The sequence below is a fragment of the Mercenaria mercenaria genome, chromosome 17 (genome assembly GCF_021730395.1).
Source record: "Mercenaria mercenaria strain notata chromosome 17, MADL_Memer_1, whole genome shotgun sequence".
NCBI classification, from domain to species: Eukaryota; Metazoa; Mollusca; class Bivalvia; order Venerida; family Veneridae; genus Mercenaria; species Mercenaria mercenaria.
Window position 1 is genome coordinate 28,464,021 of NC_069377.1, and position 19,095 is coordinate 28,483,115.

Sequence of the window (19,095 nt, forward strand, 5' to 3'; positions counted from 1 at the left end):
AGAATGTTACTCTCAAAAAAGTCTTGGAGGAGTTTGATATTGGGTTATCTGAGGTCAAAAACTAGGTAACCAAGTTCAATCAAAGGAAAAGCTTGTTACCATTCTAGAGGTCACAATTTTAGCCCAATCTTAATGAAACTTAGTCAGAATATTACTCTCAATAAAATCTTGGATGACTTTGATATTGGGTCATCTGGAGTCAAAAACTAGGTCACCAGGTCAAATCAAAGGAAAAGCTCGTTAACACTCTAGAGGTCACAATTTTAATCCAATCTTAATGAAACTTTGCCAGAATGTTTTCCTCAATAAAATCTTTTACGAGTTTGATATTAAGTCATCTGGGGTCAAAAACTAGGTTACCAGGTCAAATCAAAGGAAAAGCTTGTTAACACTGTACAGGCTACATTTATGACTGTATCTTCATGAATCTTGGTCAGAATGTTAATCTTGATAGTCTAAAGGTCCAGTTTGAATCTGGGTCATGTAAAATTAAAAACTAGGTCACCAGGTCAAATCAAAGGAAAAGCTAGTTAACACTGTATAAGCCACCTTTATGACCATATGTTAATGAAACTTAGTTAGAATGTTGATCTTGATGATCTATAGGTCAAGTTCAGATCTGGGTCAGGTGGGATCAAAAGCTAGGTCACTCGGTCAGATCAAAGGAAAAGCTTGTTAACACTCTAGAGGCCACATTTATGTCTGTATCTTCATGAAACTTGGTCAGAATGTTAACCTTGATGAGCTTTAGGTCAGGTTCGAATCTGGATCATGTGGGGTCAAAAACTAGGGCACCGGATCAAATCAAAGGAAAAGCTAGTTACCACTTTCGAGATCACATTTATGACCATATCTTTATGAACTTTGGTCAGAATGTTAATCTTGATGATCTTTCGGTCAATAGGTCAGGTGAGCGATACAGGGCCTTCATGGCCCTCTTGTTACATTATGCCGGTGTATTGTGTCAAGCAAATTCTTGTTTTTCTTGATTATTCTTTCCATTCGGAACTCCAAGTACATTTCCTTGTCTTTTATATCAACCTGAAAAAATGTTTTTATTTTCTCTATCAAACCGCCTCGGTAGCCTAGTGGTAGAGCGTCCGCTTCGAGTGCGGGAGGTCGTGGGTTCGATCATACCAGAGACGTAAAAAATGGTACTAGCAGCTTCCTCGCTTGGCGCTCAGCATTAAGAGGGTAGTGCTAGGACTGGTCAACCCGGTGTCAGTATAATGTGACTGGGTGGGGTATCATGTCACGTGTCTACGGCGTGATATCCCAGTGAGGCAGCACTATAAAGTTGGGCATTGTGCTCACTGCTACAAGTAGACTCCGTCGTCTATATGACTGAAAAATTGTTGAAAAAGACGTTAAACCCGAGCACACACACATTTTTTCTATCATTATTTGTTGATTGATAATGTTGTACTGTTTTACGTCTACAGATTCTGTGTTGAATGGGTTCTCAAACATTTGTATGTATCGCACCATGTATGTTATATTCGCTTCTCTTGCGTTTGTTTCTGACGCTTTAAATTCATGGTTTACGGTCAGTTCGTGATAGAATGGCTTCGATCCACTTTTCTCCCTATGAAGACTGCTAATGGCCATCATCTCATTGTTTGGTCACATTGATCTGCAGCAACAGCCTAAAAGTGCCCTGCGGTTCTTTTTACCACAAACATTTCTTTAGTAAATGCTTTATAGGTTTCTGGAGTAGTAGCTGGGAGCTGTTTCATATCTTCTATATAAACAGAGCACCACCTGACTTAATCAATTCATACAATCAAAAGCTGCAAAATATGGAAGGATATCTTGAACTGTTGTGAGATGCAAATGCCAGTTGCCTTCTCTGTCTGCTCGCACAAGATTCTTCAGCAGACTAACAAGGTTGATGAATCCATGCCAGTACTTGAATGTTTCATTTCGGCTATATCTCAGTTTGACAAAGACGTAAATTCTTCAAGTATCACTTCTGCTTCCGTTTTTAACTTGGAAAGAGGCATCTTACTTTTGTTCTTGTGGTTCACTGCAATGGCATCTTTAAGTTCTAAGAGGACTTTCAGATTTGCTTCATATTTCTGCATATCACATTGTTTGAAGAATTCCAACCATAACTTTTGTTATGTTTGTATTAATAACAAACCACTAACTAGAACTTTATATAGCATTTACAATTATAAGATACTCACAGCAACAGTGATCTTCGTTTGTTATCTAAAAAACTCATCGCTGCAGACGACATGGCAAATGGCATGTTCATATCTAGCGTAGGTAATTCAGTATTTTGTGTGCACATAGACACTTTTATTATCATAAGTAAACTGACATTACTATTATAACTGTATTATGATATTACTAGGAATAATTTGTTTTAACACTTGTGTACATGTTGACCTTGTAATGACTTTGACCTTGACCTTGACCTTATGACCTTGACTTAATTTCAGTCCATGAGTTGTAAATATATCAATATAATTTAATCTATGAATTGTTTTTCATAATTAATGAAATCTAATGTGTCTTGTAATAATGATACAATATATATATATATATATATATATATATATATATATATATATATATATATATATATATATATATATATATATAATTATCTACTTTTTTTTATTAAAATCAAAGATTGAGGTGGTGTTACATAATTCCATATAACTTTATGACTATTCAATGTTTGATCCTGAATTAAGTTTAGTTGCTACTTGTATTAATTACAATAGTTACAAAACACTTTTTTGAAAGTGTGGGGCTAAAACTGTGCAAAGGAACTAAAAGTTTTAGGGGTAAAGTCATGTTTTTTGATGATTTTTTTTAACTGTTGACCTTAGATGACCTTGAATTTGACCTCTAGTGACCTTGATGACCAGTAAATAGAGGGCGCAATATCTTTACATCAGTAAACAAAATGATTGAGGTCAATATACATGTGAACTTAATTACTACAATAAAAACAGTTTGTCTGGTCATGGGCTCAAGAAATGGCGGCCATATTGGGCGCCATCTTGGTTTCCATGGAAACTGACACTATTTCAAATGTCCACCCTCAAAAAAATTAAACTTCAAGTACCCTTCTACACAATTATACAAAGAAAAGCTCTGGACAAAAAATTCACACAAGTTGCTCCAGGGACTAGACTATATCAGGAAAATATGTAGTTCTGAAAGACAAGTTTTATTACATAAAATGATGTTTGTTTTTTTATAAATGATCATAACTGACCATTTGTGGTGTAAAACAAATGTATACTGAACAGATGCTAAATGAATGTTCTGATTCTTTCTGGAAAATTTACAAAAATCTACTATTTTAAGAAAATAGTGCATTGTTGCCATGGTAACATTAATTTAACTTTTAAATTATTTTGGATATCATCATATGTAAACAACATCGTTCTTGTTTACATGTTATATATGTTAAGCTGTATTATGTTAGTGAATATGTTTTCATATGTAATAATTGCATCAACAAAGCACTATGTCATTACACAAGACTGCCTTAAAATGGCAATAGTTGTAACTGAGAGAGGTGTATCTGAAAATTATGTATTTTGTATTTTCACGGAATGATGTCTACTCTCTTACTTTTAAATAAGAAAACAGACAGCTTTTGATGTAAATATATTGAAAAACACTTCCAATATTCAATTTATTACAAAGAAATTGCCAAAAATGTTAGTATTTATGTAACAAAATACCACATTGTTGCCATGGTAATGTTAGTATTTTTGTAAGAAAATACCACATCGTTGCCATGGTAATGATTCACTGATCAGTATATCTAAGTCTTTTGAAATTTTAGCAAACTCACAGTTGATAATAACGGTCTAATAATTATATCTTCTTGCCTGATTTTCTTTCGTACTGTTTAATAGATAAGGTGTCTATAATAATAACATTAATGTCCTAGTTTTTGGGATGTTATTTAATTTGATATCAAATAAATTCTGTATCTTGTTCAAAAGAATGTCATAAAACAATTGCCTATAAACTATTAGCACACTAGAAAAAGTTAATTGTGTATTTATTTCACATTCTATGTAATTTATTGCTAGACTCATCAAGAGACTGTTAAAAAAGAGGTTAAACAACAGTGTTGCTATAGAAACGATTTTTAGAACATAAATATTTTTATACTACATGAAAGAAAGAGACAAAATGAAATACATGCCATTAATTGCATGTTGCTTTTGTTTTTTTATCATGTACATGTATCTTATCTTGATATTATTTAAATATGGTGTCATTATTAAGATATACTGCCTCAAGTTTGATACAGTTAGACAAAAACATGGTGTCCGAAAAGTGGTAATATCTCCATGACAACGACTGATTTTTCTTGTCAAATTGAAGATTTTTTACTCAGAACGGGTCAGTCTGTCAGATTAGCCCAAAACCCCATTTTTGATCAAAATTGCATTTGGACCCAAAATCTCATGCTCTGTCACATATGGTGTTAAATGTTACGTGTGGATTAAAGTATGACGTTTGGAGTTACGCATTGATGAACACATGGTGTTTGGTGTTACAAGTAAATGAACATATTGGGTTTAAGCGTTGATGAACCTGTGGTGTCTGGCGTTACACATAAATGAACGTATCTTGATTGAAGTTACGCGTTGATGATCTTATAGTGTTTGTAACTACGGGTGGATAAACCGTTACCCTGACAGCTAGGCAGTGAGCATGATTTCATGAATTGGAAATCAATGACGTTTATCTTAAAGAAGGACATAGGTTGATAAACGAATAATGTAAAAAGCATTCAAAACGGTAATTGGCAAAAACTTTGATGAATCATGAATAACACAAAATTGTGCAATTGTGTTTCTCATCTCAAATGAATAATTTTGGCGCCAATGAGGATAAAAGATCATACAGATGCAATTCTTAAATTTCATAGTTGGCTGGGCGTTTAAATAATGAAACCATAAATTTATTATATTTTGTCATTTTTATCATTTCTGATTAATAAATTTAGATTTCTCCGCAGATATAGTGCGTTTTGTTACACTTTGTTACACTGTGCAGATATGCAGCTGCAATAAATATTACGTTTAATGCATAACTGTATCGGCATCTGATATAGTGAGCATACGTCTTGAAAAGTTATTGCATATAAAACAAATTGTTTTTTCTTCATGTTGTTTGGCAAAAAAAAAAAAACGTGCTGATAAAATAGATTGAGTACTACTACTGGAAAAGTGAGTTCAGTGTACAAAATATGTAACATGTAATTTTGATCATAAGCCTTGAAGAGTTTCTGCAAATAACACAGATCCTCTTAAAAATGTTTCGCTAAATTAAATGAATCCTGATGAAATGAAACAAACAGTAGCACGGGAAACGTGAGGTCTGTGTATATAACTGTACAGTCTTAGGAATTTTGCCAAGATATCCAAAATCTTCTGTTCCTCTGCTCTCAGCATGCTATCTATTTTCAGGCAATTAATGTAATTGATAATGTCGTGGCCCCTACACTGGTCAGTAATTTATAGCACATATCAATTACAGACCTGTTGCAGATTTTCTCCTAGATAAAGACAACCATGTATCAAATGTCCAGGATTTTTTTCAAAATACATATTCCACATGCATAATGTAATATCTTGATTTGATTTGTTTACTCCGACTGTTTTCATTGTTCTTTCAGAGGAAAGAATGTTCCCCATCTTACAGAGATGATAAGTTTCTGCAAGATTATCTCTTTTTTGGAGGCATTAAATTTTAATTATTTCATAATTTTCATTTTCCCCATGATTGCCTTCTCTTCGAACATATTTAGGATGCAATGGTTAAAAATCTGATCATATTTCAACAAGTGTCAACTTTTATGTTAGAACTTTAAAGCGGCATGCCTCCAGATCGTTCGACAACTAAAAACAAAAGTATTTTTTAGATATCTTGAAATAAATGCTGTATTTCTTAAGAAGGCTCTAAAACTTAATTACTGACAAACTTAATGTTATGGAAACACATGAGAATTTGCTGTTTTTACTTCTTTTTACGATGAAAATCAAAAAGCGTTGCCCCATGAGGTTCTGGGACGATCTGTGTATGAAAAGAATTGGAACCACTGCCTTACCCTTGCATGATCGTAAGAGGCGACTAATAGGGTCTTAACACTTGGTTTTGCTGTAACTCTGTGATTCCAGCAGGTATACAAATTTTGATTCCATACCTCATGTTTTTATTTCGATGTAAATGTGATGTGAAACCAAAATTTGTAGTCCTGTTTGGCGCCATATAACCTATACTGTGTTGGTGCGCCGTAAAACCCAAATAAAAAAAATTGTCACACTATTACTTCAGATAAACTGTCTCGATTATAAATATCTATATTTTGCAGTCATTATAGTCACTACTTCAGCTATAGTGCTACTGGTTATGACAACGGGAAACGTCTTTATTGTCGCGGCGGTCCGGGGTTCTATTCCCAACGCGGTCTTTTTTTTTCTTGATTTTGAAATTTTCAAATATTTTAGAAAATAAATTTCATATTCTAATGTTCAAAGTTTAACCAAACTTCAATTTGAAAGAAAGATTATTTTTAGCTAAATCTGGAGGTCAGTGCCTTTTACAGTATGTCATTGTCACACACTTATTTTTATGATTAAATAATTACATTCGAGATGCAGTTGAAAAATGAAAGAATAAAAGATGTAGAATATATACGGTGTGGGGAAATCTTTAATTATGAAACCAGTACAGTTAGTTTCCGGCTCGGCCTATCACCCCGAGTGTGGCAGAAATATATTGAATCATTACATCAAGCAGTCGAGCATATGGCAAATCGAGCTCTTGACTTCTAATGTTCAAGTTACAATTTCGAACCTTTTTAAGAATCATTTCAAGCATGCAATATGTGAGTGCTTAAGCAATGTGTCGTACTCTTGGATTATAAGTCAAAGTTAAAATTGAGATATTACATCTATTGTTTGGATGATAAGTCGATGTCTCAAGATCATAAGTCGAACGTTCAAAATAATGTGACGTATTCTCTCTGATATTATCTAAGAAATAATATACAGCAAGAGAGTGTTTTAACACTATTTATGCATGATGGGCAGTTATGCGTCGGGTCTAATAACTTCACGAGGGCTGTACGACTATACGTATCACCGCCCAAATGTATAAATAGTGTTAAATCACTCTTTTGCAATAGATTATTCAGTCGATTCTAATATGCCTTTAATCTAAAACAGTAGATAAGATATATAAATTTATGTTTTAGAGATTTGTTTAATCAAATTCACTTACTCAACACAGTCAGATTAATAATCGTTTTTTTTATTTTGTGAAGATCCTGTTATTATTTTCACCTGTTTCTCTTTTTACAGTATCACAAGTATACATGTACTGTCTTAAATTCAATTTTAATTTTGACTGTAACTGAAAACATCTATTAGAGAATAGATGTTTTGGGTCCTTCAAGCATTTGTTACATTAAATACTAATAAATATAGTTTGTAACAAAACCAGTAATAGACCCTGCAACTGAAATTTAATCAGTTTAAATATTCTCAAGTTTCTCTGAATAAATATACATGCTAAAAAAATTATTGTGACTGATTATTTCACTGAAGACTAAATTTTCTACATACTACAATGAAATCTCACTTGCACCAGCAGAAAACATCTGGAGCAGTTTATCAAGTAGTATTATCTTTCACCAGCAGTGGTCAGCAATTAGTTATGGCCAATTCATGCTGAGAATATAACAGTACTTAGGAGATAACAGAGAGCACAAAATTGTGCTCTATTCTGGCAAAATTCCTAAGACTGTGTAAACGACACGGGCAATGTAAATTTTAGTCAAATAAAGTAGAGAATCTTTTGATCATTTGCAACTTGCACTGACTGTAACTGTGTTGGGGTAATGTGGCACAGGGGTTCTAATTCTATTGTCATCAACATACCCCTCATATAATATCAGTTAATAATTTGTTGCATATATTGTTCTTGTTAACCATTATCCTGCTAAAAGAACTTGTTCATCTTTCAGTTTGGACAGTATTATTAACAGTTAAAAATGGTATAAACAAAAAAAGATACCAACTAAATGTCGAACAGTACAGATCATGATCAGACTGCATGAATCTGCAGGCTGATCATGATCTGCAGTGTTCGCAAAGGCAGAATAAATCGTTCCCGACATGATGAGGGTTAATACCTTTCACTCATTCTGTTCAGCCTCCTTAGATAAATTTTATGGTGTAAGAATTTATTGCAAAATACATGACACCTAATTGTACGAAGAGTGTTTCTCGTAATAGTTGTTTCTTGAAATGTGAATGTAAGTAAGCCTCTTCAGATTTTAACGACTATAAAATTTGAAGACTAATTTAAACATGTCGTATGTCATTTCCCGCCATTACAAAAATACTTATTTTGTCATTAAATCGATAGGATGCCAGCTATGCTCAATAGTGTGAGCGTAAATCTACGAGTGCCGGGGTCGTAATATGATAAAAGACATTGTGGCTGAATTATTCGTCCTGCATAGATCTGTGATTAATGTGGGGCTGCTATCTACTTTACTTGGAGAGAACAGGCTAGAAACACTGGTTATGTTATCTGCCCGCCGTTACATAAATGAAATACTGCTGAAACACAGCGCTAAACCCAAAACATACAAATAAGTAAATACATAATTCTGAGTTGATAGAAATGAATTATAGTCAGTTTTAGATCATGTGTAGATCAAAGAGGAAAGTCAGTTTTTGTGTATTTACCGATAGTGTTCCTTTTAGCTAAACTTGATATTTTGTTTGTATCTCACATACTTTTTTTGCATTTGATTTGGAAGAGTAAATACATTTAAACATACTAGTACGCTTGTTTTAAGATTGTATGTATCACAGGACGAAATGCAGAGAAAGGGGTTATCGTGGGTTAGAAAATACCATAATTTTGTTAAAAGATTAAAATACGTCTTAAACCATGTTCTGTGAACAAACAGGAGTTGATATTAAGAGCTTTATGAAAAGTCACTTTGACTTCACTACAAGGCCATGAAAATCCGCTCTCATCTAGGTTTTCTTTTTAGGCTTTATATTTGAACTTTTATATTTCAGTTAATTTGTGTAACTTGTCTTTGTGTAGTAATTTATGTATTTGCACTCGTTTGTAATTTTTTCTGTATTCTGAAAAATACCTTTTGACGCCAATGTAAAGAGTCCTTTTTAAAAGATGTATAATAATTTCTCTTGTCAGTTTTACGAATTTTGTCAATTCTGAGCTACTAGCAGCCTTTCTCGTTTTTTCTCGACCACCTATAGATGGGTAAGAATCTGCAAAACTTATCGACTTATTGTTGGGTCGTTTCTGATTGCAAAAACTTTCTAAGAAGTTTCAATCAAATTCTATATTTTAGAATTAAACTGGTACCGCTGAAAAGTTATTGGTACCCTTTTTCCCTACTTTAAGATAGCGTTTCAGATAAACAAATCTCTAGCCGAAATTGCCGTTACATTCTTCCTAGACATGCTTCCTCATATTAGAAGTTGCAAATCTTGTTCGAAGTTCGTGGTAATCAACTTTTGCATAATATGCATAGTCAATGCTGCAAAATGTTATCCTCGAGAAAAGTTTTATATCAATGCTGAGAGAAAACCATGAAACATTCGTGCATCAGACCATAAAAACACATTACAAAGCAATAAATGAAGCGTATAACTAAGAGCGTGAATAATTGAGCCGCACCATGAGAAAACCAACATAGTGCGTTTGCGACCAGCATGGATCCAGACCAGCCTGCGCATCCGCGCAGTCTGTTCAGGATCCATGCTGTTCGCTGTCAAAGCCTATTGCAATTAGATAAACCGTTAGCGAACAGCATAGATCAAGACCAGACTGCGCGGATGCGCATGCTGGTCTGGATACATGCTGGTCGCAAACGCAATCTGTTTGTTTTCTCATGGCGCGGCTCAATTGTAGGTTGTGAGAATAGCTGTCTCTAAAAGATATTCTACCACAACATCGCTATTTTCTGCACGTTACTGTGTCGACTTCGATAAAATTATTTATTATATACCTTACTATAAATAGTAACAAAAAAGCCGTTAAAAACGGTCATTACGGCCTCTGTTGACGAATCCATAATGGCGCAGTGCGCCTCACGAGCCATAATCATAATGGCCCCGGGTAACCGGAACGTCAGCTCATTCTGACGTTGACGTCATTTAGCAACGTCATTATGGCGGGTGAAAGTTTCAGACTGATTGTCAAATATTGATGGCACTGTTGATGAAAAATCAATACAACTGATGCTTAGGCCCTATAAGTTTGTAGAAAAAAACGTAAAATGAAAATACTAAGATGAATATGAAGCGAAGGTATATAATAAAAAAAGTCAATATACGGCTTGGTTATGCCTTCTAGCCATAATGGCACACCTAGTTTCATAATGACCCTCGGGCAATTATGACACTAGGTGTGCCATTATGGCAAGAAGGCATAACCAAGCCGTATATTGACCTCTTAGTATTTACCTAGCTGTTATTTGTAATAATCATAATGATTTAGTACTAGTTTACACATCCAGAGAAGTTTACCATATCTGTTATAAGTGCAATAAATTTGATAGTGCATTATTTATCATTGATCCGTTATAAAAAACGTTTTACACACTTTTAAAAATTTAAGTGTTCAGCTTCTGTCACTGATTACCTGTGTACGTGGTTAATTATCTTATCAATTTACTTTATGCCTTCTTTCATTAACATGTTCTATCATTTAATATTAATTTTATTCTTGCAAGTAAAAATCAATACTTCTCAATATTTGTTCCTTTCCAGGCCAGTGAAGAATACCCGTCTAATGTAGGTATTCAAATCGCATTATCGTTCTTACTTTGCATTGCCCGTAGGCCGAACGGACGATATTGCGATAATAATGAGACCCGAAAACGCAATAAATAAATAAATAAATAAATAAATAAAAAAGGATGCAAATGTGCAATATTTCTAGCTTCGCATCTTGTTATCGTATTATCAAGTAATCGCATCGAGTCTTCGCACTGTGTTATCGCACTATCGTCCTTAACAATTTACAGGGCGAAGGGACGGAACAACGATGACCCTATCAGAATTTTTAACACTTTGATGAGTTCAAAGTCCGTTATAGCTTCCATATATACATTAGGGAGAAACTAGCCTGGGAATCCAGTCTGACAATTTCTATTTTTTACTACCTACAAATTGACAATATCAGAAACGCGATGAATGCCAATTAACACTAATTAGCGGAAATTAAGTAGGACCTTTAATGCATAGATATTAGGTATGATTTCTTCTGACAGAGCACAAATATTATCAACGGCTTCCCAGGCTATGGAGAAACCAAACCTGTTAAACATTTACATGGGAGGACATATTTAGTCTGGGAAATCGCATGATCGAATTAATCTCTAAACCATAGTGATATTTTGAAAGAACATAAATAACTTTCCTACTATGATAAGATAAAAAAAAAATATGTCATTTAAACATAGCATGACGTATGATTGGCGAAAGTTGTTAAATAATGATGTAGTTTAAAAAAGATGAAAGATTTCTGGTGATTACAAACACTTACGGAAATAAAAAAAGTCCAGATCCTTGAGATGTTCCAAATAATCAGAAGGTGACTGTGATCTGTATAGTTTTAGAATACATCTATGTTGCCATAAGACAAGATATATTTTAGATTTAAAGCAAAACTTGCTTCAAAATTATCTCATATTATTCGTAAATTTACTTTGGTTTTTGATCATGTGCTTCCCAGAAAGATATTGGAACTAATTTGTATGTATACTAAATACTCCTAATATGCCACCTTCTCAAAATAAAGCTAATATTATTATCATAATTAAAACATGGGTCTGGTACATTTAAAAACGAAATATTTGTGTGTCACCGGCGTATTCACAAGTGTCCGGTGACCTGTTTTAAAGACATTTCAAAATATGGGCAATGCAAATGTCTGCATGTAACACGAACCGTTGTCTGAAAAATCATAAATATGTGCGTTGCAGAGGAATACCTACTATCCTATTTAAAACAAGACAGGACCGCTTGTATATGTACCTTACAGATATAGTGTCAACATCTTGCTGGACAACTCGTTTTAAATTTGAACAAACTTTACTTGATTCCTAGATAATAAAGATATGCCACGATAAAGATGTCAGACTTACTAATGGGTTGAATATCAGAAAAACAGAAATGTAAGCACGAAACAACATTTCACAGTTGTCATAAGATCCAGAGCGTTTAGATAGTTTGGCAACATAAGAAACAATGTAATCGGAATTTCGTTTTTCTTCCCATGAAGAAAAATATTGCACAGAAAGTAAGGGCATGAAACGACAGGAAGTGTGATAGATTCAATTAGTTTTGATATGCGAAAACCGGTGTATCAATATTAATCAGAGTGATTATTGTATTTTAGGCACCATAATTGACACAGCTTTATTCTATCCAGCGGTTGCATGCGATGTAATTGACATTTGATGCCAAGTTTATATCACTTTGTACCAACATATCTACAAAATGATACAGAAATGTAGAAATAACTATTAATAAAATGATATGCTCAATTCTGTAACAAAGTTCTCCGTTGATAAAGCAAATCAATAGAAGATAGAAGAACTACTTATAAGCTAAATGCGTAAATGCGTTATAAAGTAATGAGGATATGTGCGAGAACAAATAAAATCTGTGAAGAATCCTTTGGAAGCATAGGACGCGGCCAAGCAAAATAATAGCAGACTCGGTTTGGCCGAGTCTGTTCGTGAGACGTAATGGTGTATGTGCATCTCCCCTTACATTCTCCGGCAGCAGTTTCAGCGGAATTCTGTTGTTATAAAATTGAATGTTCTTCAAGACAATATAACAACACAAAACCAAAATACGCGGATACCTTCTACAATCGCCACATGGTATAAATACTGTGATAGTGACATAATGCTTTGTAAACATAGAACGCAACCATGCAACATAAAATCAAACTTTCTGTTCATGAGAGGTAATGGAAGATGCAACACCCCTCACGCGAGAGAAAAGGGCATAATATTTAAAACACAGTAGTTGATAAAAAGGTCATGATTACCAAAAAATATTTGAAGATAATGTGTGTTTTTAGTCAAAAGCGTTGGAAATGCTTACATTATAAAAATTGCAATGAATTTTGCAGTTGTGTTTCTCGTCTAATGAAATTAATCCCGGCACCAATGTCTTACAAACTTTAAGGTTCTCTCTTTCGTAATTGCATAAGGAGTAAAGCCCCAAATGTGTATAATATATCTGGTTTATAAATTTATGTTTCCCCGAAAATATAAAACATTTTGTAACACTTTTTTTGTGTTGTGCAGGTACGAGTGCGTAGCCCCCACAGTTATTAACACATATCGGTATCAAAAAATATTTCTGATTTTATGTTTTTCAGTTTTGACAAGTATTTGCTAATGAAGATAGATTTCTGTTGTTTTTTTTTTTTGTTTTTGTGGTTTCGCAAAAACACGTATCCTGTTTTGTTTCACCTATTCAATGTTTAATTCACTTTATGATTGATTTACATTCTGGATAAAAAACATATGTAGACTGAGGATTATGCGATAGAAATAGACCCCTGAAATAACAAAAGTTGACTTGGATTCAGTGTTGTTATATTTTCTGATCCTTTTGGATCATGGAGTGCATTCAAAACCTCTGCAATAGAATCCGGCTTAAGCCGGTGTACCATTGTCTCTTCTGAACAGACTCAATCAAACCGAGTCTGCCATTATTTTGCTTGGTTGTATTCTATGCTTCAAAAGGATCTTTCACAGGTTTTATTGTTTTCTACGTATTTTCGTTTTGAGAACTGGCTGCGTTAAATGAACGTTACAATTCTTGCTGGATCTTTGCCCTTGTTTTCAGACCAGTCCCTCGTATCACAAACTGTATTCTATAGAGTCCGCGTTCAAATTTTGCTTGCTCATAGCGGGATTCCTTACGATAATACGTCCTCGAGCATATATCCGTACATTCAATTATTTATCACTTTTTCAGTAAATTTATAGTATTATAGTACAACTGATGTTTTCACAGAGAAAAATATAAACTATATTTTACTACGGTAAGGAACCAGGAAATGCATACAAAGCTGAAACGTGAAAGAAACACACAAAAATCTTACTCGTTTTCCATGTAATATCAAGATATTATTAATTGGTGAATATGGATGTTCACATGGTGAAAAATATTTATTCTTTCTCTATGGTTTAATTGCCTGCTATGAAACAAAGGAAGTATTAATTGCCAGTAAAGAACCTTGAAAGCAATAAGAAAGTGTCACTGCGTCCATTTCACATAAAAAGTCTCACTAAAAGTAAAGTACCTTATATTTAATTTCATGATTTGAGTCACTAGTATTTGTTTGTCTGTTTTCTTTGCTAGATTTAGTGGACTTTTGTTCATATTTTACGGTCGTTTTCCATCTTAAATGCCGGTATCAAGGTAGAACAGCCAATTTTCAGCAATTCAGCTTGATAGCTCAATAAACAATGAAGTTATTTCGAAGATAGCATTATTATAAGAAAATATCTAAGTTATTGCCTAATTGCCTCGCAATAAGACAATATTTCAGTTTTTATGTTCACCACAAATATAAAATACTATTTTCACAGAAACTTAATGTCTGACGTACTATATTAAGCAAGAACGTTACCGTGGATAGCGTCTAAGCCATGCCAGCTAATTAGGAGAGAAACGGGCATCAAACCACCTAATAAATAAACCTAATACTTTACCAAGCGAACTCATTTTTTTTTTGTTATTTCTAATCAGTTTAGATTTTAACTACTTTATGAAATCTTATCTATAATAAAACAGACGTATAAACGAATGTTATCATGCCGTCTTAATTTTCCTGATGAACCAGATACACTCATTTTTGTGCCATTAAATTGATAGAGATTTGTTTTCTGTAATAATTTCTAGATGATAAAGTCAATAAATCTTGATTTATAATGTCAGTGCTAAGTAAGAGATTTAAATATGGAAACATTTGTCTTTATTTAATGCATTACTGTTAATCAGAGAAAAAAAGAGTAAAATATTGCTAATGTGAGCAATCGACAGTATTAAATTGAACTATGAAAGTAGTGTCTTGATTACATATAGCAAAAGATCTAGACAAATATGACGATTCATTCGTACTTGCCACACATTTTGTATTTGAAACTTGTTGTTAAATCAAAAATAAATTTAGGATTTACCATATTAAGTCGTTGCATTGTTCAAATTATTTCAATAATTGCGACTAATTATTGTTATCATCATCATCATCATCATCATCATTACAACACGTTATGATAATTTTGCTCAATGTTAAATTTAAGTTTACATTCGTTCTTTCTTTTATTTGCCATTAATGTTACGGACTTAGGAAGGACTGATTTCAAATGGTGGTATATAACTAAAAGCCCAATACGTTGCTTTTGTAATCAATTAGATGGATTTAACCGCCTCAGTTGCCGAGTGGCAGAGCGCTCGCATCGAGTGCGGGAGGTAATGGGTTCTATGCCAAGCCAAGTCATACTAAAGACGTAAAAATGGTACTAGTAGCTTCCTCGCTTGGCGCTCAGCATTACGAGGATAGTGCTAGGACTGGTCAGCCAGGTGTCAGTATAATGTGACTGTCAAGCTACGGTGTGATATTCCATTGAGATAATATAAAGTTGGGCATTTTGCTCACTGCTACAAGAAGACACTGTCGTTTATTTGACTGTAAAACTGTTGAAAATACGTGAAACCCGAATACACATACACATTAGGTAGCTTTTATTATTTACTAAGTGGACCAGTGGTCTAGTGGTAACACATCTGACTGTTAATTCAGAGGTCCGTGGTTCGAATCCCGGTCAAATGACCGGAAATTTGTGAGATGCTCTTGAGTGTCTCCCACATAACTAAGAAGCCAGTACTGGTTCGACCTTTCGCAAAGAGCTACGCTTAGGACAGGCTTGTATCTAAAGGATTTCTCTTTTTCTGTGCTAGGGGCTTTCTCTCGCTCTATCTCGCTGGTCAGATCGCTCTGTTTCTGTACTAGCAGAGGATAAATTTGGTGCACTGAGTGGCTGCCTTTGCGTTATGTAAAGGGTCTTTTAACATGTTTATCATGCAAAGGTCTGTTATGATATGATATAATATAATATCTGTATATATGATGTGCCTGTGCACAAATGCAAACAGAAATAAAAACTAAAATGTGGCGGCTGCCAAAGTAATCATCATAATCATTACTGCACATTCTAGCTTCTAGATTATGATTGATAGGAAGTCTGTGCATTTTGTCATGCTTCACCATTACGAAGGCGTCTGAAATTACAATGTACTAACATAAATGAATGATATTATCAAAATATAAATCAGGATTGCCAGTAAATCAATCTGTCCATAAGTGAGCGAAACCGATATGGAATAATGCATACATAATAAACGTGTCGTCACCAAAGTAGCGAAAATAGGAGTGCTATGAATTTGTGCACGGATAACATATCAGAAGCTTTTTATCTATTTCTTATTCATTTAAGATATGGAAGTATGTCAAGAGGCTATATAATCTTACGAAAAATTCAAGTATTTTCTTAACTTTTATTTTTACTATCTCAGCAAACTCTCTCCATATTCTGGATATCTAAAAGTGAAATGTACAAATACGAATAGCTTCAGGAGTTTTCAACTACGAGCAAAATCAGACTTCAGATATTTAAAAAATTCTTAGAAAACACTGTTATCGCAGGTCTTCCTAAAGATAAAGAAATTATCAAAAAGTAAAAGGAGATTCCCTGGAAATATTGGGCACAACCAGCCAGAGCCACACAGAGCCAAGCGAAGTAGGCCAATCGCAAATTGAAACTGTAGTATAAAGATATAGTAGACGAGTTGCTTCAAATACCCGTCAGTAAGTTCATTTGAGCCGTGCCATGAGAAAACCAACATAGTGGCTTTGCGACCAGCATGGATCCAGACCAGCCTGCGCATCCGCGCAGTCTGGTCAGGATCCATGCTGTTCGCTTTCAAAGCCTATTGCAATTAGAGAAACCGTTAGCGAACAACATGGATCCTGACCAGACTGCGCGGATGCGCAGTCTGGTCTGGATCCATCTGGTCGCAAACCCACTATGTTGGTTTCCTCATGGTACGGCTCAAAATTTTAATCACATGATTGAACTATCTAAAATGGGGATGCGGTAAGAAAAATGTAGGTGGCGGGGAAGGGCAGGGTATAATGGGAAGATGTAAAGGTAAGATATACTTCTAGCATACATGACAATAACAACGAAAAGCGTCAGTAACCTACGTAAAAGAAACAGGGTGTTTAAATGCGTTGAGACATGCCAACCTCACCCAATTTTCGAATTCGTGGGCAATAGTGCATGTTACGACTCCTCTACAGTTAGTCACTACGCTTTCTAATTGGTTGTAAGATTACAAGCACCATGGTGCTTTTCTTCTCAATCCTACAGAAGCGGATTTGTGTCTTGCAATTTACTTAGTCATGCCATTTATTCTGTGACCTCAGACAAGTTATTTATTACATTGATGTATTTATATCTCGAGCTTACACTATTTATATGCTTTACTAACTGTACAGTCTGGTTTTTTGTCACTAACATTAGATCTCATCTCAGAGAGGCATAGCGACTTACTGTAGAGGAGTCGATCGCGTAACAAGCACTATCGGCTAAGAATTTTGCATAGTGTTTTCACTTTTGATGAATATGCTGACATAATTTATATTTATAAATATTTGATTGAAATAAGCGTTATTTTCAATTTGCCATAGTTTATACACTACATACTCATAGTTTACGGAGGAGCGACCAAGGATGAGAAGTATTATAATGTCATAGATCGGAAAATCTGTGGTTAAGTGTAGTGAATATGACATTTTTTGTAACGTAAAGATTTTCTATAACTGAAATCCGCTGTGTATGAGTAAGATGTTGTAGAACGAACAAATATTATAGAGTGTGTATATCACAATTTATCCTACACATATTATCAACTGTAAGTAAAAACAAAATATAGCAGGATATTTAGGAAGCATAGACTGCAATTAAGCAAAGTAATAACAGACACAGTCTGTTAATGAGAGGCAATGAAATGCACACGTAGATATGGAGTTGAGTATCAGATCCCAAAAGACCAGAAAATATAACAACACTGAATACAAGTACAGGAAGACTTATTACAACCGCCACACGACACTTAAAGATTGCTGTTGTGATAGTTGATAATGTATATATTAAGAAGACCCTTTGAAAGCATTGAATGCAACCAAGCAAAGTAACAGAAGACTCAATTTGATAGACTCTATTCATGAGAGCCATACAATGTGCCTCTTTTAATCTCTTTTTTTCTGAAATTTGTTTTCTAGGAATTGTATTAGACGTACACTTAAGATATTAAATTCAAGAACGTATACACAAGAAGATGCCTTACCAAAAAATGCATTTTAATTCTTCTAGTGCTAAATTAGACAATTAATATATATCCGAGGTCAGCTCTATATTTCAGATATTATACCCGAGTAGAAACTTTGGCAAAATTAATCGTGCCCCAACAAAATTAGATGATATATATATTTGTACTTTCAGATATTAGCACTACATATTCAGGGTACACAAAAGTACACTCATTGCCAAGATATTCATTTTGAAAGCGTCACGCTTAATTGACAATTGAGTAGGAAGTTGGAAGTAATCTTTTCCTTTTTCAACAAAACAATAATATTAATATTTTTTCTGTCATTATCTCCCTCTCTCTCCTGAGAGAGAGCAAAGTGGATAAGCATTTTAAAAATTACTATCTTATTGCCTTTTCAAGAATATATATATCACTCTTAGAGAAAGATGTTCATAATGAAAGGAAACAAAAATGATAGATATTGGGTCAGGGCTATGCCGAAACAATGCACTATATGCAAATAAATTTGCTTAATTACAACAACGGAAAAGCTATTCTAGCCTGTTATTGTTTACGATATACAAGTATCCATATCAAAACTCTTAAATAAAAGGACCTTTAATGACAATCGGCATTTCCATGTGAT